Source organism: Nicotiana tabacum, chromosome 10, assembly GCF_000715075.1.
Source record: "Nicotiana tabacum cultivar K326 chromosome 10, ASM71507v2, whole genome shotgun sequence".
In the NCBI taxonomy this organism is placed as follows: Eukaryota; Viridiplantae; Streptophyta; class Magnoliopsida; order Solanales; family Solanaceae; genus Nicotiana; species Nicotiana tabacum.
Window position 1 is genome coordinate 135,437,398 of NC_134089.1, and position 23,684 is coordinate 135,461,081.

Sequence of the window (23,684 nt, forward strand, 5' to 3'; positions counted from 1 at the left end):
AGCTCTTATTTGTGTTGCACTGTGTTTAAGTGTTAATACTTAAGACTGTTTTTGTTAGACTGTGTTTAACTTGTTTAACTGTGTTTAAGTTGTTGGACTTGTTGGACTGTGTTAAGTGTTTAACTATGTTTAAGTTGTTTAATATAGTTGTGTAATGTGCATTGTGCAGTTGGCCAGCTTTTGCCAACTACAGTATACGCCAGATTCATTGTGCATTGTGCAGATTGTAATATTGTATAATATGACATACAGTATTGAGTATACTGGCGTGCAAGTTTGCAATTGCAGATTGCCAAATTGTAAAGAAGTTGTTGTCTTGTTTAGCTTTTGCTTTTCAATTATTCTTAAGCCATGTGAAATTGTGAATTGGTTATCACAGATTCACATCACAGGGGTTTCAGGTTTCAGCCACAATTAAGAGAATATAATATGTTATTCTTGTTTCAACCATGTGCACATTGTGCAGTTGTGCATTGTTATCTATCGGAAAACATATTCTTTTAGAGTGAAAATTTCAATTGTGCATGTGCACTGTTAGCACTTAGCATTGATTATTCATTGATTGTTAAACCAGAACCGTACCGAAACCGTACCGAACCAAAATAAGAAATACCGAACCGTACCGAAATATTTTGGTATGGTATTTGGTATACACAATTGATAAACTGAATACCAAAATACCGAACCGAAATTCTTACATACCGAACCGAAATACCGAACGCCCACCCCTAGCCGGAATAGTAAGCATCGCGTTCGCGAGAGGCTTGGTCGCGTTCGCGTAGGTTGGTGAAGCTGAGGCATAGCATTCGCGATGGTGGGGTCGCGTTCGCGAAGAAGAGTTTTGGTCAATGAAATTTTTGTGCTTCGCGAACACGAGGCATTGACCGCGTTCGCGAAGAAGGATTTTCAGGCCTGGGCAGAAGGTTTAAAAGGTCGTCTTGTCCGCAAATGTGAGGTTTATTTCTTCCATTGTTGGTCATTTTTGGAGCTTTTTGAAGGGGTTTGAAGAGGGATTCAAGGGGAATCACTTGGAGGTAATATTCTTGGTCTTAAAACTCGATTCTAATGTGAAATCTACCTAGTAAATCATAGAATCTAAGCCTAAAATTGAGGAATTAGGGCTTGGGATTAAGAGACTTTAAAATGAGAATTTGATGGGTCATTTGGACTCCGATTTCAGTGTTCTTGGTATGTATGTGCTCGTGGAAGGATAAGGATTCCGTTGAGGTAATTTTTATCGAGTTTCGAGATGTGGGACCGGGGGTCGGGTTTGGCCAATTTCGGGATTTTTTGTATAACTTGATTATTTTCGTTTGGGCTTCGTTCCCTTAGCATATTTTGACGTCGTGATTCTGATTTTGGATAGATTCGACGTGAGTGGAGGCCGATTCGAGGGGCAAAGGCTTCGTGGAGTAGTATTTTCATCGGTTTGAGGTAAGTAACTATTGTAAATCTGGAATTGAGGGTACAAAACCCTAGTATTTGACTTGTTTTGATAAATGCGGTGACGCACATGCTAGGTGACGAGCGTGTGGTCATGCACCGGTATGGATTGTGACTTGGTCCGTCTAGTAGCTACTATTAAGACGTGTATTTGATTTGGAATCTTATATTATTCCGTACTTTACTCATTATACTGTACTATGGGCAGTATGTCATGTTTGGGGCCTTGTGCCGACTTGTTGAGACCCTTAGGGGAATTTTTAATGTTTTTCCTCACTTTACTTGTTGAAAGCATATCCTCAGTCATGTTTTACTTGTTTAAATGTTTAAAGCTGGTTTATCACTCCACTTCTAAATGTGAGGACTGTTTGGGTTGAGTTTCCTAAATTTCTATTGTTGTGCCCGAGAGGCTGTGAGGTTAATGACTGAGAGAGATTAAGAACCTAATAGTGAGGATATTATATGTATATATTATGGATCGGACTGCACGCCGCAACGATACTTATATGGATCCGGCTGCACGCCGCAGTGATATATATTGGATTGGGCTGCGCACCGCAACGATATGATGTTTGGGCTGTAGGAGCCCCTCCGGAGTTTGTATACCCCCAGTGAGCATAGTCGACTATTAATTTTGGATCGGGCTGCATGCCGCAGCGGTTACTATGATTTCTATTATTATGAGATACTAATGAGCCTGAGTACTAAGAGCGAGTACTGAGTGACAAGAGTGAGTCACGAGTGACTGAGAGGCTGCCTGAGAGGCCATATTCTGAGTGATACCTTGCTCAAGGGGCCCAGTTATGATATATTTCACTGATTTCACTCTTCTTTTAAAAATAGCCTCTATTGAAAAATTGCTAAGTATATGACTTCAAGTGTTTTAAACTGAAATTGATGATTTTATGACGAAACTGGTTTTAAACTGTGAAGTTGACATGTTATCCTATTGTTTATTCAGTTATATGATTTTTAACTTCACGTCACTACTTTCAGACCTTATTTGCTTTAGTTACTTACTGAGTTGGCGTACTCACGTTACTCCCTACACCTTGTGTGCAGATCCAGGTGCTTGAGTGGCAGAGTAAGGGTCCTCAGCTGATCCAAAGGTTGCCGGAGATTTCAAGGTAGCTGCATGGCGTCCGCAACCCTGTTTTCTCCTTCTTATCTTGTTCTTTTCCGCATTTTCCAGACTTATGTTGTAATAGACAGTCTGTTATGCAGTAGAGGCTCTAGACTCGTGACACCAGATATTTGGGGATGTGTAGTTCATGTTTATTTGACTTCCGCATTTATATTTTTGTTGTTTTTAAACACTTATTATGGAAATTTGATATTTTAACCTGTGTTAGAAAAATGGTTTTGTAAAAAGGAATTTGTTGTAGTTAATGGTTTAGGTTGGCTTGCCTAGTAATGTGATAGGCGCCATCATGACCAGGTATCTAGGGTCGTGACAAGTTGGTATCAGAGCCTAGGTTACATAGGTCTCGCGAGTCATGAGCCGGTTTAGTAGAGTCTCGCGGATCGGTACGGCGACGTCTGTATTTATCCTCGAGAGGTTGTAGAACCTTTAAGAAAAACTTCATATTCCTGAAATTCTTGTCATGCAAGTCTGTTGATCCTAATATTAAACTTCTGTTGTTCCATTCTCTCACAGATGGTGAGGCCGCGTGTTACCTGGCAGGATGGATGACCGCCAGTACCACCAGCTGGGGCCACCAGAGGATGAGGACGCGGTCGAGGCCATGGTTGGGGTAGAGCAGCTAGGACAGCACCTGCAGATCCACCAATTGCCCCAGTTCAGGATCAAGTCCCAGTTGTGGATGCTACATCAGCACCAGTTCAGGCACCAGCGGTGCCTATTGTGATTCCAGGCCTTCAGAAGGCTTTAACTCAGATCTTATCAGTGTGTACTAGTTTGGCTCAGGCGGTTTCAATTACTACGGTCGCAACTATTTCTTAGGCCGGGGGAGGCACCCAGACTCCGGTTGCTCGCACACCTGAGCAGGTTGTGCAGGGACTCCAGACACCATAGGCACCTCCAGCCCAGCTGGGTGCACCAGCTCAGGAGTTTGTGGTACCAGTTATGCCGGACGACAAGCAGCATCGACTAGAGAGGTTTAGTAGAATCATGCCTCCGACTTTTAGCGGTGCAGAGGGCGAGGATGCCCAGTGGTTCTTAAATAAGTGCCAGAGGATGCTTTGTACAACGTGTATTCTAGAGACCAGTGGTGTAGCTTTTACCACCTTTCAATTTTCTAGGGCTGCCTTCACTTGGTGGGAGGCGTATGAGAGGCATAGGAATGTTGGTTCAGCACCCCTTACCTGGCAATAGTTTTCTATTCTCTTTATAGAGAAGTATGTGTCGCAGTCTCGCTAAGAGGAGCTACGCAGGTAGTTTGAGTGGTTGCGTCAGGGAGAGATAATTATGACGCAGTATGAGATGAGGTTCTCCGAGTTAGCCCGTCATGCGATTTGGTTGGTTCCCATTGATCGAGAGAGGATCGGGAGGTTTATTGATGGCCTCACATATTAGCTTCGGATTCTCATGACTAGGGAGAGGGTGACAGGTGCTACTTTCGAGGAGGTTGTTGACATTGCCCGTGAGATTGAGTCGGTTCGCCACCAGTAGCGAGAGGAGAGGGAGGCCAAGAGGCCTCGAGGATCTGGTAGTTACAGTGGTACTCCTTCGAGGGGTCAGTTCCAGTAAGGCAGAGGCCGCCCATTCAGACATGCTCATTCAGCTCGCCCAGATTATCGTGGGGCATCATCGGGTCATGGTTCTCACAGTTCTCATCAGGACCACTCATCACTTAGTGCCCTTCTAGCCCAAAGTTCATCCCGTGCTCCATCAGTACAGGGTTCTTCCATGCCAGGTCCTTCTACTAGTCATTCTGGTGCCAGGAGTTCCCTTCAGTCCCCATCTCCAGCACCGGGGAGTTGTTATGAGTGTGGAGAGTTTGGGCATATGAGGAGGCAGTGTCCTCGTCTTCATGATTGTTAGTCTCAGCAGAGGGGTCAGCCCTCAACTTCTGCCCCAGTCACTTCACCACCCGCCCAGCCAGCTAGGGGTGGAGGTTAGTTAGCCAGGGGTCGCCATATAGGGGGAGGTCGATTAGGTGGTGGTCAGGCCCATTTCTATGCTCTTTCGGGTAGACCAGATGCTGCTGCTTCAGATGTCGTGATTTCAGGTATTGTTTCAGTCTACCACAAAGATGCCTTTGTATTATTTGATCCCGGTTCTACCTTTTCTTATGTATCATCATACTTTTCCCGTTATCTGGATATGACCCGTGAGTCTCTTGTTTCACCTGTTCATGCATCTACTCTAGTGGGCGATACTATTGTTGTAGACCGTGTGTACCAGTCGTATGTGGTGACTATTGAGGGTCTGGAGACTCGAGTGGATCTTTTATTATTGTGTATGGTGGATTTCGATATCATTTTGGGCATGGACTGGTTATCTCTGTATCGTGCTATTCTGGACTGTCATGCCAAGATAGTCACATTGGCTATACCGAGCGTGCCACGGATTGAGAGGTGAGGTTTGACTGATTATGTTCCCAGTAGGTTGATCTCATTCTCGAAGGCCTAACGTATGGTTAGGAAGGGATATCTCTCGTATCTAGCCTTTATGAGGGATGTCAGAGTTGAGACTCCCAGTATTGATTCTGTTCCAGTTGTGAGGGATTTTCCCGATGTGTTTCCTGTAGACCTATCGGGCATGCCACCGGACATGGATATTGATTTTGGTATTGATCTGGTATCGGACACTCAGCCCATTTCTATTCCACCGTATCGTATGGCACCAGCGGAGTTGAAGAAGTTAAAGGGGCAGCTTTAGGAACTCCTCGATAAGGGGTTTATTCAGCCTAGTGTGTCACCTTGAGGTGCGCCGGTTTTATTTGTGAAGAAGAAGGATGACACTATGAGAATGTGTATTGATTATAGTCAATTGAACAAAGTAACAATTAAGAACAAGTATCATTTGCCTCGCATTGATGATTTGTTTGACCAGCTTCAGGGAGCGAGAGTGTTCTCCAAGATTGATCTTCGTTCGGGTTATCACCAGTTGAAGATCAGGGACTCATATATTCTTAAGACAGCTTTCAGGACCCGGTATGGTCATTATGAGTTCTTGGTGATGTCTTTTGGGCTGACCAATGCCCCATCAGCGTTCATGCACTTGATGAACAACGTGTTTCGGCCTTATCTCGATTCGTTTGTCATAGTCTTCATTGATGATATTCTAGTGTATTCGCGTAGTCAGGAGGAGCACGCGGAGCATTTAGGAGTTGTGTTGCAGAGATTAAGGGAGGAGAAACTTTATGCAAAATTTTCCAAGTGTGAGTTTTGGCTCAGTTCAGTGGCTTTCTTGGGGCATGTGGTATCTAGCGAGGGTATTCAGGTTGATCCAAAGAAGATAAAGGCGGTTCAGAGTTGGCCCAGACTATCCTCAGCCATAGAGATTCGCAGCTTTCTTGGTTTTGCAGGCTATTATCGCCGGTTTGTTTAGGTATTCTCATCTATCGCATCGCCCTTGACCAAGTTAACTCAGAAGGGCGCTTCATTTGTATGGTCGGACGAGTGCGAGGAGAGCTTTCAAAAGCTCAAGACGGCTTTGACCACAGCTCTAGTGTTAGTTTTGCCATCAGCTTCATGATCATATACCGTGTATTGTGATGCTTCGAGAGTTGGTATTGGTTGTGTTTTGATGTAGGAGGGTAGAGTTATTGCTTATACTTCTCGTCAGTTGAAGCCCCATGAGAAGAACTACCCCGTTCATGATTTGGAGTTGGCTGTCATAGTTCACGCGTTGAAAATTTGGAGGCATTAGTTGTATGGTGTGTCTTGTGAGGTGTTTACTGACCATTGTAGCCTCCATCACTTGTTCAAACAGAAGGATCTGAATTTGAGGCAGCGGAGGTAGTTGGAGTTGCTTAAGAATTATGATATCACTATATTGTACCATCTGGGTAAGGCCAATGTGGTGGCCGATGCTTTGAGCCGAAAGGCCGTGAATATGGGGAGTTTGACATATATTCCAGTTGGGTAGAGACCTCTTGCGGTTGATGTTCAGTACTTGGCCAATCGGTTCATAAGGTTAGATGTTTCGGAGCCCAATCCGGTTTTGGCTTGTGTGGTTTCTCAGTCTTCCTTATATGATCGCATCAGAGAGCGCCAGTATGATGATCCGCATTTGCTTGTCCTTAAGGAGAGAGTTTAGCATGATGATGCCAGAGATGTGACTATAGGTGATGATGGGGTGTTGAGGATGCAGGGCCGGATTTGCGTGCCCAATGTGGATGGGCTTCGGGAGTTGATTCTGGAGGAGGCCCATAGCTCGCATTATTCCATTCATCCAGGTGCCACAAATACGTATCAGGATCTGAGACAGCATTATTGGTGGAGAAGAATGAAGAAAGACATTGTGGGATTTGTAGATCGGTGTCTCAATTGTCAGTAGGTGAAATATGAGCATCAGAGACCGGGTGGCTTGCTTCAGTAGATAGATATTCCAGAGTGGAAGTGGGAGAGGATCACTATGGACTTTGTAGTTAGACTTCCACGGACTTTGAGGAAGTTCGATGCTATTTGGGTGATTGTGGATCGGCTGACCAAGTTCGCACGCTTCATTCATGTGTGTACTACCTATTCTTCAGAGCGGTTGGTAGAGGTCTATATTCGGGAGATTTTTCGTTTGCATGGTGTCCCCGTTTCCATCATTTCAGATAGGGGCACTTAGTTTACTTTGTAGTTTTGGAGGTCTGTGCAGCGAGAGTTGGGTACTCAAGTTGAGTTGAGCACAACCTTTCACCCTCAGACGGACGGTCAGTCCGAGCGTACTATTCAGATATTGGAGGACATGTTGCGTTCTTGTTTTATCAATTTCGGAGGTAATGGGATCAGTTTCTACCGCTTGAAGAGTTTGTTTATAACAATAGCTACCAGTCGAGTATTCAGATGGCTCCATATGAGGCTTTGTATGGGAGGCAGTGTAGATCTCCAGTTAGTTGGTTTGAGCCCGACGAGGCTAGACTACTGGGGACAGATTTGGTGCAAGATGCCTTAGAAAAGGTGAAGGTGATTCAGGAGAGGCTTCGTACAGCGCAGTCGAGACAGAAGAGCTATGCTGATAGGAAGGTTCGGGATGTGTCCTACATGGTTGGCGAGAAGGTCCTGTTGAAGGTTTCACCCATGAAGGGTGTTATGATATTTGGGAAGAAAGGGAAATTGAATCCTCGGTTCATTGGACCTTTTGAGGTGCTTCGGAGGATTGGGGAGGTGACTTATGAGCTTGATTTTCCACCTAGCTTGTCGAGTGTGCATCCGGTATTTCATGTTTCTATGCTCCGAAAGTATATTGGAGATCCGTCTCATGTTTTGGATTTCAACACGGTTCAGTTGGATGATGATTTGAATTATGATGTGGAGCCAGTAGCTATCTTGCGTTGTCAGGTTCGAAAGTTGAGGTCAAAGGATATAGCTTCAGTAAAAGTGCAGTGGAGAGGTCGGCCCGTGGAGGAGGCTACCTGGGAGACCGAGCGGGAGATGCGGAGAAGATATTGTCACCTGTTTGAGGCTTCAGGTATGTTTCTTGACTCGTTCGAGGACGAACGTTTGTTTAAGTTGGGGAGGATGTGACGACCCGGCTAGTTGTCTCATGAGTTAACGCTATGTTCCCCCATTTCTGCTTCTTTATGCTTTGTTTGTCCGTGTTATGTGGTATCAGGTCGGTCGGATCGAGTTCGGAAAGGATTTGGTAAGGTTTGAGACACTTAGTCTCTTTAGAGTGAGTTTAAGATTGAAAAGTCAACCGGATGTTGACTTGTGTGTTAGAGGGCTCGAATGTGAGTTTCGAAGGTTCGGTTAGCTTTAGGAGGTGATTTGGGACTTAGGAGTGCGATCGGAAAGAGTTTTGGAGGTTCGAAGTAGATTTAGGCTTGAATTGGCGAAGTTGATATTTTGGCAATTTCTGGTTAGTAGGCGAGATTTTGAAAAAGGGGTCAGAATGGAATTTCGAGAGTTGCAGTAGTTCCGTTGTGTCATTTGGGATGTGTGTGCAAAATTTCAGGTCATTCGGACGTGGTTTGGTCGGGTTTTTGATCAAAAGCGGAATTTAGAAGTTTTTAGAAAGTTTGGCTTGAATCCGATGTGTTTAGGTTGATTTGATGTTGTTTGAGGTGTTTTGAAGATTGGAACAAGTTGAATAACGTTTTGGGATATGTTGGTGCCTTTGGTTGAGGTCCCAGGGGCCTTGGGTGAGTTTCAGAGGGTTGAACAGACCATTTTGAGTTAAAGAAAAGTTGCAGATTTCTATTCAGCTGTTGCAGGCATTTTGGTCTTCGCGTTCTCGAGTGGATCCTCGCATTCGCGAAGGGTCAGGAAGGGAGGCGTCAGGTTTGACCTTCGCATTCACGAAGGGGAGTCCTGCGTCCGCGAAGGGCCGGAATAGTAAGCATCGCGTTCGCGAGAGGCTTGGTCGCGTTCGCGTAGGTTGGTGAAGCTGAGGCATCGCGTTCACGATAGTGGGGTCGTGTTCGCGAAGAAGAGTTTTGGTCAACGAAATTTTTGTGCTTCACGAACGCGAGGCATTGACCGCGTTCGCGAAGAAGGATTTTCAGGCCTGGGCAGAAGGTTTAAAAGGTCGTCTTGTCCGCGAATGCGGGATTTATTTCTTCCATTGTTGGTCGTTTTTGAGCTTTTTGAAGGGGTTTGAAGAGGGATTCAAGGGGAATCACTTGGAGGTAAGATTCTTGGTCTTAAAACTCGATTCTAATGTGAAATCTACCTAGTAAATCATAGAATCTAAGCCTAAAATTGAAGAATTAGGGCTTGAGATTAAGAGACTTTAAAATGAGAATTTGAGGGGCCATTTGGACTCCGATTTTAGTGTTCTTGGTATATATGGACTCGTGGGAGAATAAGGATTCCGTTGATGTGATCTTTATCAAATTTCGAGACGTGGGACCGGGGGTCGGGTTTGGCCAATTTCGGGATTTTTGGTATAATTTGATTATTTTCGTTTGGGCTTCGTTCCCTTAGCATATTTTGACACCGTAATTCTGATTTTGGATAAATTCGATGCGATGGAGGCCGATTCGAGGGGCAAAGGCATCGCGGAGTAGTATTTTCACCGGTTTGAGGTAAGTAACCATTGTAAATCTGGAACTGAGGGTACAAAACCCCGGTATTTGACTTGTTTTGATAAATATGGTGACGCACATGCTAGGTGACGAGCGTGTGGGCGTGCAATGGTAGGGATTGTGACTTGGTCCATCCCGTAGAGACTATTAAGCTGCATATTTGATTTGGAATCTTATATTATTTCGTACTTTAGTCATTATACTGTATTATGGGCAATATGTCATGTTTGGGGCCTTGTGCTGACCTACTAAGACCCTTAGGGGCATTTTTACTGTTTTTCCTCACTTTACTTGTTGAAAGCATATCCTCAGTCATGTTTTACCTGTTTAAATGTTTAAAGCTGGTTTTATCACTCCACTTCTAAATGTGAGGACTGTTTGGGCTGAGTTCCCTAAATTTCTATTGTTGTGCCCGCGAGGCTGTGATGTTAATGACTGAGAGACATTGAGAACCTAATAGTGAGGATTATATATGTATATATTTATGGATCGGGTTGCACGCTGCAGCGATATATATATATTGGATCGGGCTGCGCGCCATAGCGATGTGACGCTTGGGCTGTAGTAGCCCCTCCGGAGTCTGTACACCTCCAGTGAGCGTAGTCAACTATAAATTTTGGATCGGGCTGCACGCCGCAGCGGTTACTATGATTTCTATTATTATGAGATACTAATGAGCCTGAGTGTTGAAAGCGAGTATTGAGTGACGAGAGTGAGTCACGAGTGACTGAGAGGCTGCCCGAGAGGCCATATTCTGAGTGATACCTTACTCGAGGGGCCCGGTTATGATATTTTTCACTGATTTCACTCTTCTTTTAAAAATAGCCTCTGTTGGAAAATTGCTAAGTATATGATTTCAAGTGTTTTAAACTGAAATTGATGATTTTACGACGAAACTGGTTTTAAACTGTGAAGTTGACCTGTTATCATGTTGTTTATTCAGTTATATGATTTTTCACTGCTCGTCACTGCTTTCAGACCTTATTTGCTTTAGTTACTTACTGAGTTAGCATACTCACGTTACTCCCTGCACCTTGTGTGCAGATCCAGGTGCCCGAGTGGCAGAGTGAGGGTCCTCAACTGATCCAGAGGTTGCCGGAGATTTCAAGGTAGTTGCATGGCGTCCGCAGCCCTGTTTTCTCCTTCTTATCTTGTTCTTTTCCGTATTTTCCAGACTTATGTTGTAACAGACAATCAGTTATGTAGTAGAGGCTCTAGACTCGTGACACCAGATATTTGGGGTTGTGTAGTTCATGTTTATTTGACTTTCGCATTTATATTTTTATTGTTTTTAAACACTTATTATGGAAATTTGATATTTAAACCTGTGTTAGAAAAATAGTTTTATAAAAAGGAATTTGTTGTAGTTAATGGTTTGGGTTGGCTTGCCTAGTAATGTGATAGGCGCCATCATGACCGGGTATCTCGGGTCGTAACAACTTTAAAATAAGAATTTGAGGGGTCATTTAGACTCCAATTTCAGTGTTCTTGGTATGTGTGGACTCGTGGGAGGATAAGGATTTCGTTGATGTGATTTTTATCAAATTCTGAGACATGGGCCCGGGGGTGGGGTTTTGGTAATTTCGGGATTTATGTTGTTAATTGATTATTTTTGCTTGGGCTTCATTCCCTTAGCATATTGTGACGTCCTCGTTCTAATTTTGGATAGATTCGATGCGACTGGAGGCCGATTCAAGGGGCAAAGGCGTCGCGAGCTAGATATTTGACCGATTCGAGGTGAGTAATGATTGTAAATGATGTTTTGAGGGTATGAAACCCCGGATTGCACATCGTTGTGCTATATTGAGGTGACGCACACGCTTGATGACGAGCGTGGGGTCGTACACTGTTGGGGATTGTGACTTAGTCCGTCCCAAATGATTATTTTACCACGTATTTGACTGAAATCTATTTGTTATCATCACGATTTGGGTTGAATGCCATATTTGGGCCTTGTGCCAACTATTTGAACCTTTCAGAGATTTTTACTGGTATTTCCTCACTGTTTTGACTTTATACTTGAACTCAGTCATGTTATATTTCACTATTTTCGTGCTCAGCCATGTTTACTCTGTTTTAACACTTACATGATCTTTTAAATGATATTTTTGTGCTGAGAATCATGTTTTACTATTGCGCGAGTGGTTTGTGAGGATTTTGACTGAGTAAGGCCAAGGGCCTATGTTGTGAAGAAACATTTGATACTGATTATGAGGCCGAGGGCCCGAGATATGTACGCTACGAGGTGGCTTGATTGATATGAGGCTGAGGTCCTAGTGATGATGCCACGAGGTGGCTTGATATTGCGGTTAGGCCGTAAGGGGCCCCTCTAGGAGTCTGTACACTCTCAGTGAGCGCGGGTACCCATTGTGATGTGAGATTGAGCCCTAGGGGCTGGTATTGTTCTATGTGATTGCCCGAAGGGCTGGTATTGTTCTATGTGATTGCCCAAGGGGCTGGTATTGTTCTGAGATGTTGCCCGAGGGGCGGAATTGTTGATATTGTGCCCGAGGGGCGAACTTTTTATGTGTTTCTTTTTCATAATTCACTCTCAAATTACCTGCTTAATTGTTGAAAAAGGCTTTTCATGAAGTTAAATTTGAGTTAAAGGATTTTTACTTATCTTTCACTAGTTTACTATTTTAATAGTTTTACTGCTTCATTATAGCATGTTTTTGTGCCTTACGTGATTTCCTGCTTTCAGTCTTTATTTATGATTATTACTCACTGAGTTGGAGTACTTACTTTACTCCCTGCACCCTGTGTGCAGATTCAGGTGTATCTGATCCCGCTCTCGAGTGCTGATTATTTCTGGCTCAGGCGGATCTGAGGAGTCTGTAGGTAGTTGTTGGCGTTCGCAGCCCGGAACTCTTCCCTATCTTATTCCTTCATGTTCTTAGTTTCCGTATTAAACTCTGTAGTTATATATATTTGGAGTATTCCGTTTTGTTAGATGCTCATGACTAGTGACACCCCGGTATCGGGCTGTGTTGGGTTATTTTCCGTAAATTATGCTATTATCTGTTAACTTTGGATTATCTTATCATGCTTTAGATTTATTCCTTATGGTTTTACTGTTAATAATTGGATATGGGAAGTGTCGGCTGGCGTTGTCTTCACAAGAGGCGCCATCACGACCGGGTCCGGGTTTAGGGTCGTGATACTCCAAAGCCAAAAACACTTTTTTTTATCAAAATATTTCTTTTTTTTTAAAGTTGAAGTGTTTGGCCAAGCTTTTAGAAGAAAAAAATGCTTTTGAGTTGAAGTAGAAAAAAGTAGCTTCTTTTCAAAAGCACTTTTGAGAAAAATACACTTAGAAGTAGTTTTTAAAAGCTTGGTCAAATACTAATTTCTATTCAAAAGTGCTTTTCAAATTAATTAGCCAAACATAAACGGTTTCTCACCAAAAGTACTCTTGAAAAAAGAACTTTTGAGAAAAAGTACTTCTCAAAATAAGCATTTTTGCAACTTGGCCAAACAGGCTATTAAGCTCCACTCTCATTGCAATTTACGTGAATCAATTTAACTGAGCATGGATCTTAAGAAAAAGTAAAGACTTTTGATTGGGAAATGTCATATATTTGTGTGGCTATAAATTATTACATTAAGGTAATTATTTTCAAATGTGGAAAGGGGTCATTTTTTTTGTATGAACTAAAAGGAAATAGGTTCACATAAATTGACATGGATCGAAGGGAATAGAATTTGATTTGAATAAAGTTTTTCAGTGAGACGGGTTTCATGATTATTTATTAAATGAATATTATGTTGTTCAGCCACCAGGAGGCATGAGATAAACTCAGCCATCTTTGAAGCATGAATACAACAAAATTTTATTCATTTACGATTTTAAAATCTTGTAATCGTAAGTGAATCCACCATACCGAGCTCTTGATAATACAATTGCCTTAAGGTGTTCATATTGTTCATTCAAATTGCTCCATAATTCATATGAATCTTTCAAAATTAAGTATTCAGTCTTTAACCTTTCATTGAGATGATGACGATGGAAAATCATAGCATTTGCTTTATCCTGGCCTGATGCTTAATTTTCTTGTATAATGGTATTCCAAGACCTTTTTAGCATCGGGGTGAATTTTAGCATCAAGGAACCATAATAAATAATTCTTTTCAGAGATGTCAAATGCCATAAATTCAAGTTTTGATAAATTCGACAGAGTGAAACTATCAATAAGAGCTAATGGCTAGAGACAACAATAATTATATTAATTAAATACTAAATAATAAATAATAAAAAGAATTAGGACAAAGTATTATAAAACTATATAAGGTCACACCAAATACTGTAACAAAGTTACTAATAGAGATTAAGGGTCTAGTAGCGCAACTAATAGTTATGACCAAAAATATATTTGTCGTTTCTTTCAACATGTCCTTGAGCAAAAGATAGGTAATACTTTTATCTTTTCCAAAAAAAAAAAACATAAGAATAAGATAAAGAATAGTAAAATTTTCCGGAAACTATTACTAACTTAAAAGAAATTTGAAGAATAAGATAAAGAATAGTAAAATTTTCCGGAAACTATTACTAACTTAAAAGAAATTTGCTATATATCATTGTGAAAGTCAACACATTGTTAAGGGGACTATGAATATATTCATAAATTTAAAACCACATAAGTTGTTTTTATTTTAAAATTCTTAATTAACCAAATGCTTTTTGACATAGGACGATAAGAAATTGAATTAGCACAAAGTATATAAAATAATACCTGAAATATGAGATGAAACAAAACCTCAAAATGGTAGTGGAAATAGTTATAACCTTCGTGCCGATAACTGTTATAGAATAATAGAAAACAAAGTGAAACAAGAGAAATTTAGAGAGAAATAATAGTACTAGATATTTTCTTGATGATCTTGCAAATGATAAGAGAACTGTCACTTGTTTTAGAAATAAATTATATGTTCTGATGCCTTAAAACCTCCTTTTTTATCTCACTTTGATTTGCGCGCAGTCCGGGCATGTATCCGGAAAACCATTATGTAAAAATCTGTGAAAAATGATGAATTTGCTTTTAAAATGAATTTAGGCTAACTTCGGTCAATATTTTGGGTAAACGGATCCGGACCCGTGATTGGACGGTCCCGAAGGGTCCATAGGAAAATATGGGACTTGGGCGTATGCCCGGAATCGAATTTCGAGGTCCCAAACCCGAGAAATGAATTTTTGAAGAAAATTGTTTAACTGAAATTGTAGAGTTTTTGGAAAATTTGAATGTAATTGAATTTGATGGTATCGGGCCCGTATTTTGGTTCCGAAGCCCGGTACAGGTCTTACATGTGATTTAAGTCGAGCCTATAAAATTTGGTAAGAAACGGACTTGAAATGACGTGAACCGGACCTTCAGTTGTTAAAATTTGAACTTAAGAGTTCATGAGATTTTTCTTTGATTTTGATGCTAAATTCATAGATATTGATGTTATTTTGATGATTTAATCGCACGAGCAAGTCCATATGATGTTTTTGGACTTGCATGCATGTTTGGTTTGGAGCCTCGAGGGCTCGAGTGAGTTTTGGATAGACCACAGAGTGAAATATGGACTTGGAAATCGTTGTTGTGTTGCAGGTCTGTAGACTTCGCAATTGCGAAGCTTGGCTCGCAAATACGAAATTTGTATCGCAAATGCGAAGATGGCCTGGGCTGCCTTGGTCGCAAATGCGACATATTCATCGCAATTATGATATCGCAAATGCGATAGCAGCATCACAAATGCGAAGAGAACAGGAATCCTCAGGGTTCGCAAATGCGAACCCCTGATCGCAAATGCGAAGATAGCAGGTTTCTTAAGGGTTCACAGTTGCGACATCTGCAACCTGCTAAATCATAACTTAAACGCATTTTCAGCCATTTTTCAAAGCTTTTCAAAACCTAAACACCTTTGGGTGATTTTTCAAAGACAAGTACTCTTCCAAATCGATTGTAAGTCATTTCTAACTCGTTTTCATTAATCTTTAACATCTTTTCGCATGATTTCAACTCAAAATCAAGGGTTTTCATGGGAGAAATTGGGTGTTTTGGGTAGAACTTAGGTTTTTTAAATTTTTGGGATTTGGACCTCGATTTGAGGTCCGATTTCAAAACAAATTATATATTTGGGTTCGTGGGGGAATGGGTAATCGGGTTTTGGTTCGAACCTCGGGTTTTGACCATGTGGGCCCGGGTCGATTTTTGACTTTTTGGGGAAAATTTTAGAAAACCTATTTTCATGCATTAGAATTGATTCATTTAGCATTTATTGATATAGTTAAGTAACTTATGGCTAGATACAAGCGAATTGGTGGTGGAATCAAGAGGTAAAGCGGTAGTTAAGGCTTGAATTGTGTTCGTGGCATCGAGGTAAGTGTTTGGTCTAACCCTAGCTTGAGGGATTAGGAGTGGTGTCCTATTTGCTATGTACTAGTTGTTGAGTACGACGTATAGACATGGTGACGAGTATCTATACGTTGGTGTCAAGTATGCTCGTGAGTCTTATACTATGATTATTGTGACTCTGTTTTGTATTGTTCATACCTTATGTGATGACTTCTATTGTTGAACAAGGTTTGTGGAAGTAACAATGGTAATTGAATATTGAAGAGCGTTGGCTCAAGTTGTAAAATAATTTGTGGAAGTATTATTGGCAATTGAACATTATAAAGCATTGGCTCAAGTTGTGAATGTCACACCTCCTTTTTACTACCCCGGAAGCGGGGTATAGGGAGTTTTTTCAAATTTAAATGACAATCGAAACGGGATTATTTTATTTGAAATTCAAAGTCACCACTTGGGATAATTTATGGTGTCCCAAGTCACCGGTTCGAATCCCGAATCGAGGAAAGATTGACTCTATTTTACAGTTCGCGAACACAGAAATCCAAGTAAGAAATTCTGCTAATCCGAAAGAATATGTTAGGCATTCCCGGGTTCCGTGGTTCTAGCACGGTCACTCAACTATTATTATTGGCCTATTTATCTGATTTTAAAATATTTTTAAACCTATGTGCATTTTATTCCTTTTAAACCGCTTTTAATAATACAATTGTTATACAACTAATTACTTCGATTACACATTGTAAATCGTGTTACGGGAACCATACTCACGATCTACAACATGTTTATTTTATTAACAAGATTAAATTATGGCCGGATCACATAAATGTACCCCCGGATTTTAGAAATTAAGCATCACAACTACGTCATGAGAACCGTACCCGTAGCTATGACAGTTTATTAGGTTAAAGCGCCTGAAGTAAACTACGAGATTCCAAGGCATTTTCTACACTAATTAAGACATCGATGTGAGGGACATAGACTAGGTGATTGTATGGCACACCTCAACTTATTAAAAAAAGATTTGTATTCGACTAAAGTGAACTACGGATGTTCATATTTAAAACTAATTTGAAATTAGGTATCACAACTACGCCACGGGAACCGTAGACGTAGTTGTGGTGATTTAATTACGTGCCTAAAGCAAACTATGTTGTTTATGAAGACTAATGGCCTAAACACGATCCTAGCGGGTATGGAAGAAAAATAAAATAACCAAAATGAACAAAAACATTTCATGCTCAGGTTCAACATCGTCATCCAAATAGTTTTACATCTATCAAACTAACAAGTAGAATAAACTATCCAACAGAACGCACAAAATAAACACCCATACAAGGCAACATTAAGGTCATTTAAAGGGAATATGAGTCATGGTAGGATGAAATAGCAAAGTAAAGTGAATCAAAGGTATCGAAGAGCCATCTAAAGATCCTTCATTCACCCCTTTTTATCCTAGTTCACTGTTAACTATTGACACCTAGATAACATAATTACTTAATTCAATCTCCACACAACTAAATGAATCCAAACCTGAAAGTATTAAACAAATTACTATATCTCACGTCAGCACAAGGGATATACAATATTTTCACTTCAAATGATTAATACCAAAGAAAGTAACCAAGGAGTCGGACAATCATGTGCAACACACAGAAAATTTTCATATCTAGCAGTAGCGAAGACTTGGTATAGACGATGATATTTAGGCCGTAAATATTTGACGAAATTTAACTTACTCACAAATTATCTCACTAATACTTGGACTTTAACGAGAAAAGGATGCATGCCTAGACTAACATCTCGAACTTAGTAGGGATTCAAATATGCCTATGACTTCATTTCTGATGCATATAACGACCATAACGTGAGGTGTGGACTAGATCTGTGATGAATCTCACTTTGGACAATGAACAAGCAGCGAACTATGTCATTTCACTGAACAACTCGTTTTAAACTCGGCACTATTTGCAAACGGAGTACACACTGATAATGATGGATCGAGAACTAAAAAAAACAAATGAGAACATATAATTTCTAGGTAAGCAAATTTTTAGAAGTCAATCAACCACTGAAGCAATTCATACGAAAATTCCACCCTTCCTTAAATGGCTCCTTTGAGGCTCGGTTCTAGTTAATAAAATCAAAATAGAGAAGAAATGGCAGAGATGAACCTGCTAAACTGAAATTCTTCTAATTGACAATGAAAAATCAGCAAATGCAAATTCCTTCGAGCAGAAAAATCCACCGAGAAACAGCAACAAGAAACATGACCTAATAATCAACGAACGGACCTCGATCGGCACTCGAACTGGCCCCGGAATTCCGAACCCAACCACAAACTCAAATTTAAACTTCAATCAAACTCCATTTTTAACAACCAGAATTTCGAAAATTGAAACAAAAGAGACCGATTACTTTATGTTTCTGATACTGAAAACAAAGAAAAAGACTGAAGGAATTTTTGTATTTCTCAAAAAATAAACTAACAAGTCAGAAGAAAACATCCTGAAACTCTCCTTAACCCTAGAACTTTTTCTCTCTCAAATCCTTTCGAAAATCTGTTCTCCAGAACCCCCTCACACAAGGAAAATCCTCACCTTATATAGACCCTCAAATTTCTCGAACCTTCTGCCCTCAAATCCGAAAAATGAAAACAAAAACCTCTAGATTCTTTGTGTAAATGATTTTTTGGGACAAATGGAGGACATCGATCGATTGACAATCAATCCATGGCTCCCATTAATCTCAAAATCGCTCAGCAAAGCATCTAAACCCGCAAAACCCGGAAGGAATAATTTCACTTGTCAGAGGTAGTTACGCTACGTGGCAAGAGGCGAGAGGAAGGAGAATGTGAGGTGAGTTTGGGGTGAACTCGCTTGAGTTTCAGGCGAGTTTGGGGTGAACTCAGGCGAAGGAGATGAGGGAACAGTACTGGGCGCCGTTTGGGAGTAAAACTAGGGTTAGGATTTTTTGTTTATAATGTGTACATATATTTGGGGGGAGTGGGGCAGGTCGGAACTGGTTAACTTGGGCGGGTTGGGGCGTTTTGGGCTGGTTGAGGTGCTGGGCAGGTTAAATTAAATTCTGGCCCAATTGGACTTAGAACCACCTTTTCCAATTTTATTTTTCTTTTGTTTTGCTTTTTTCTCTTTTTTCTTTTTCTTTAATTAATAAGGATCCTAAATTAAATCCTATATTAATCTAAGTTGTACAATCAAACTAATTATCAAATCAAAAGATTTATAAAATTAATTAAACCTAAATTAAAAGAGAAAAATCATTGATCTAGAATTAAAAGCTAAAAAAATGTAAAAGTAAATCATTTTTTTGTGATTTTCATTTTAATAGAACACTTAATTAACTGATTAATCTTAAAAATATGGGAACAGACTCTAAATCCAATGCATGATATTTTTTGTATTTTTTATGATTTTAATGAAAGTAAACGTGCACAGAAATGCAAACAATTTAACCAAAATTCCTACAAAAACCATATAAAATTGCAAACAATTGGAAAAATCTATTTCTAGGAGTATTTTACATAGGGCAAAAATCACGTGCTCACAGTGAATTGAGTTGTAAAGTAAATGTAAAAAGAGAAGAGGATTATGATATTGTATCCCTTGCCGGGATGTTGTTATTTTAATGTTATCTCCCTTGCCGGGATGTTATTGTTTTTCATATTGTGTCCCTTGCCGGGATAAGATTGTTGTACTATTGTTCACTTACCGGGATTTTATTGTGATTTTATTGATTCCCTTGCCCTTGTTGCTTTGTGATTGTTGTTTGGGTAAGAGAGAGTGTTAAAGCACGAAGGGTGATGCCGTGTATGATATTTGTGAGAGAGCGTTAATGCACGAAGGGTGATGTCGTGCCGCACGATGTACAATTCCGTGCCTTTATATGAGTGATAATGCACGAAGGATCATTCCGTGCAATGATTATGTGAGGTAAAAGCACGAAGGGTGATGCCATACCGATTTTATTGATTTTATGGTGAGGACGAGAGTAAAAGCACGAAGGGTGATGCCGTGTACTTGTCTGTTATTTCTGATTCTTGTTGATAATTGAGTTATGATATTCTTTACATTTAACTATTGGTTTCTGATGCTACTTGTAGTTCCCCCCAACATGATTCCCTCTTCCTATTTTTAATTGTAAAGTTTTTCTTTTATTTCCCGCTGTATATGATTTAACTGCACAGTTTTATTTGGTAATCTGGTCCTAGCCTCATCACTACTTCGCCGGGGTTAGGCTAGGCACTTATCAGCACATGGGGTCGGTTGTGCTGATACTACACTCTGCACTGTGTGCAGATCCCGGTGCTAGAGCTTACGGACATTAGCTTTGGGTTGCTGCCTTCAGTTAATTCGGAGATCCGAGGTAGTCCTGCAGGTGTCCGCAGGCCCTGGCGTCTCCTTCTATCCTTTCATCCTGTTTTATTTATGTATTTCAGAGATAGTGTTGTATTTATTTTTCGGACTTTTATCTGTAGCATTCCTAGACCGTCTGTGAAATTGTGACACCAGTTCTGGGTAGTTTATGCTTAATGATTTGTATTGGTAAAATTTAAATGGTTATATTCTGTTCTTCCGTTTATTAAATTCCGCTATTTACATAATGTTGGTTCTTATTTGTTAAAGGATTAAAATGGGAAAAAGGTAAATAATACAAATGGTTGACTTACCTAGCTTTCACTAGTAGGCATCATCACGACTTCCGAGGGTGAAAAATACGGATCGTGATAAGAACCTTCCTCTTTATAAGAAGAAAGTACTTGGTCACCAAGTATCTATTAGATCCTAACTAAATTAGTGATCACCAATCGAAACTTATTTTTCAAGTACAATATAAAATATATTTTATAATACATGAATACTCACTCTTAATATTATTTATAAATTATAATAGTAAACATGTAATTGTTCGCAACAAATAAACATAAGTTAAATACTTACAGCATAACATAACACCATCTTTCCCTTCTACGCAATAGCAGTGTCAGTATTAAAAGTTAGATAAAATACACTAATATCCCTTTAACTTTGTCCATGTGATTATTTGTCCTTTAAATTTTTTGATGAAACATCTATATCTATATCTATATATATCTATATTATATTATATTATTATCTATCTATACTATATTAAAAACACGAAGGCCCTTAGCGAAATATCGTTCGACTTTTTTACCCTTAAAAAATCGACTTTACACTAGATAAAATTGTAATTTAAGTTGTCTTCCTAATATTTAGGAATAAACATTCAATTACCATTTATGCTAATTTTCCTAAAGTTAGAACTTTAAAATCAACTAGAATTAATTTGTTAATCTTTCCTTATTAGATTGTATTACAATTTTATTTGCAATAGGAAGACGTGATTTTAATACAATAAAGACTTTTGTTTCAAAAGGAAAAACAATACTCTCTTTTTACCACGTCTAATCTCCATATCATTTGTAGGATTTTAAATTAAAACGTTAAAAAAAGAGAGAGAAGATTAATCAAGTACACTACTAAATTGATTAATTTCTAGAATACATAATAACTTACATATCGTTCTATCTATCTATATTAAATGCACGAAAGCCCTTAATGAAATATTGTTCGCCTTTTTTTACCATTTAAAATTAAACTTCACATTAGACAAAATCGTAATTTAGTTATTATCGTAATATACAGTACGTTGAAATCAACTAATTTGGTTATAAAATATTTCTTGTGTTAAATTATGTAGGAAGTCCTAATATTTAGGACTTTAATATAAATATTAAAGAAAGCTCGGTGCACTATATGTGCGGGGTCCAGGTAAGGCCCAGACCACAAAGATCTATTATCATTTACTTATATTGTTTGGCAGAATAGCAATATTACATTGTCTTAACATAAATATTGTTTGGGGAGAAATAACAGTATTACATTGTCCTTTGCTTATATTGTTTACGACAATTTTTATATAAAATATGTTTGAACTTATAATTCTAAGGGGAGGACACTATATATTCTTACTATTAAATTAAGATGTATGTACTTAATTAACTATTTTTCTAATAATTAAATATAATTTTTAAATATTATGCGAAAAAATCGATGAAGAGAAAAAGATGTTATTCGAGTAAGAAGGAGTTTAAAAAAGTATCTCTATTTTCTATATCATTGTAAAGGCGCGAATCCCGAATGCAAAAATAAATAAATTATTTTTTTAATTTTTATTCAATAACTCAAATATATTATTTAATAATATTTACGTAATTTTTTAAAATTATATACTCATTGATATAGCTACACGCCAAAGCGTGTACCCTAAGACTAGTAATTATAAAAGCACGAATGTTAAAACGCTAAATATTGAACGATGAAACTATCCCTGAAATATTAACCGGCTTTTATACCCTTTAAAAGCTAAATTAATTTTAAAAAAAATATTATCCTAAAAGATGAAATTGTAATAACAGCCGTCATATGTAATACTAATTTGACTTGGGCAATAACATTGGACAAAGTCAAACCTATTTCCGATTAATTAGAAGAAAACGCACAAGAAGAGATACAAACCTAATCAATTTGTCATTCTCTCTTCATTCATATTACTTCTTCCTCATATTCAATAGCAGGAATAGCTCCCAATGTCATACACATCTTCAACAATTATGCTCTTTTTAATGCCACCTACTATTAATTTTTTATCAATTTTGACCAAATAGTGAATTACTTATCTTTACTTAAGATCAGTTTTTGCAAAATACTCCCACTTTTCTTTTTTGTAATATCCGAAAGAATTAGTTAAAATATTATTTTACTAAAACGTAGCACAAAAGTATCCAACTTCTAAGCGAAAAGGTTTTTTGGATTCACTAAAAGAGTGATAACATTGTTGGGGTTCATATTTCTTATTACTTCCATTATTTGAAAATCCCTTATGCAACTCTCTCTACGGTAAGGAATGTGTAAGTATCCTTTTGACCAAAATATCTTTAAAATATTCGACAAAAATCAAAGGACACAACTAAAAATAATACATGTTTGGACACCAACGAGTAGTATTTGGCAAACTTCCAAATCTTAATTGTAAGATTCAATTAGCAAATACATATATTTCATGTGGGATAAAACTCTAATTATTAATAGTATTTGAAGTCTAATATGAATAGGCTAAACAAACTTACCATGTTTATTTCTAAGACTAGAAGTCTTTGTAAGCCAAGATAAAGACTTAAATGTTCATTTATTCTATGGAAAAGGGCTTAAAATGCCCCTTTACTTTATGAAATAGGACAGGCTAGCCCTCCGTTAAAAGTTGGTCTTTATTCTGCCCTTGCCGTCAACAAATGGGCTCGTATATGTCCTCCATCACTAACGGAAGACAAATAAAGCCACGTGGAATATATATGAGGGCAAGTTAGACCTAGTTTGAATTGTACAAGGGCATATATGAGTCAGTTATAATAGTAATTTCTCAAACACTTCACAACTCCATATCAGTTTACTTAGACACCTATTTGACAACACCAAACTAATTATACAACAAATAAACTAAGTCATAGACGCAAACATTCAAATGAACGGCAATGACTTCATTAAGTCCTAGTAGCTCAAAAGGGTCGAATCATAACAAAAGACAATAAAAGACAATGTCGGAATGTTCTAGTAGCTCAAATTGGTCGAATAGGAGGTGTCATTACGGACTTACTACCAATTATTTCATGGCATGAGCACATTTAAATGCTAGGAGAAGTTTTTTCAAGTGCCCGAAG

The 23,684-nt window shown here is 39.0% G+C and overlaps 1 protein-coding gene across 1 annotated transcript in view; it reads right to left on the reverse strand.

The window, feature by feature from the left end:
* LOC107792972 (clathrin light chain 1) overlaps window positions 1-18,890 on the reverse strand; it is a 37,181-nt gene extending 18,291 nt beyond the window's left edge. Inside the window, exons 1-2 of the mRNA XM_075223345.1 lie at window positions 18,100-18,890; window positions 14,324-14,390 (exon numbers count right to left, since the gene is read on the reverse strand). The gene's annotated coding sequence lies outside the window, so the exon portion shown is untranslated. The remainder of the gene's footprint in view (window positions 1-14,323; window positions 14,391-18,099) is intronic.
* Window positions 18,891-23,684: the final 4,794 nt, after the last annotated feature.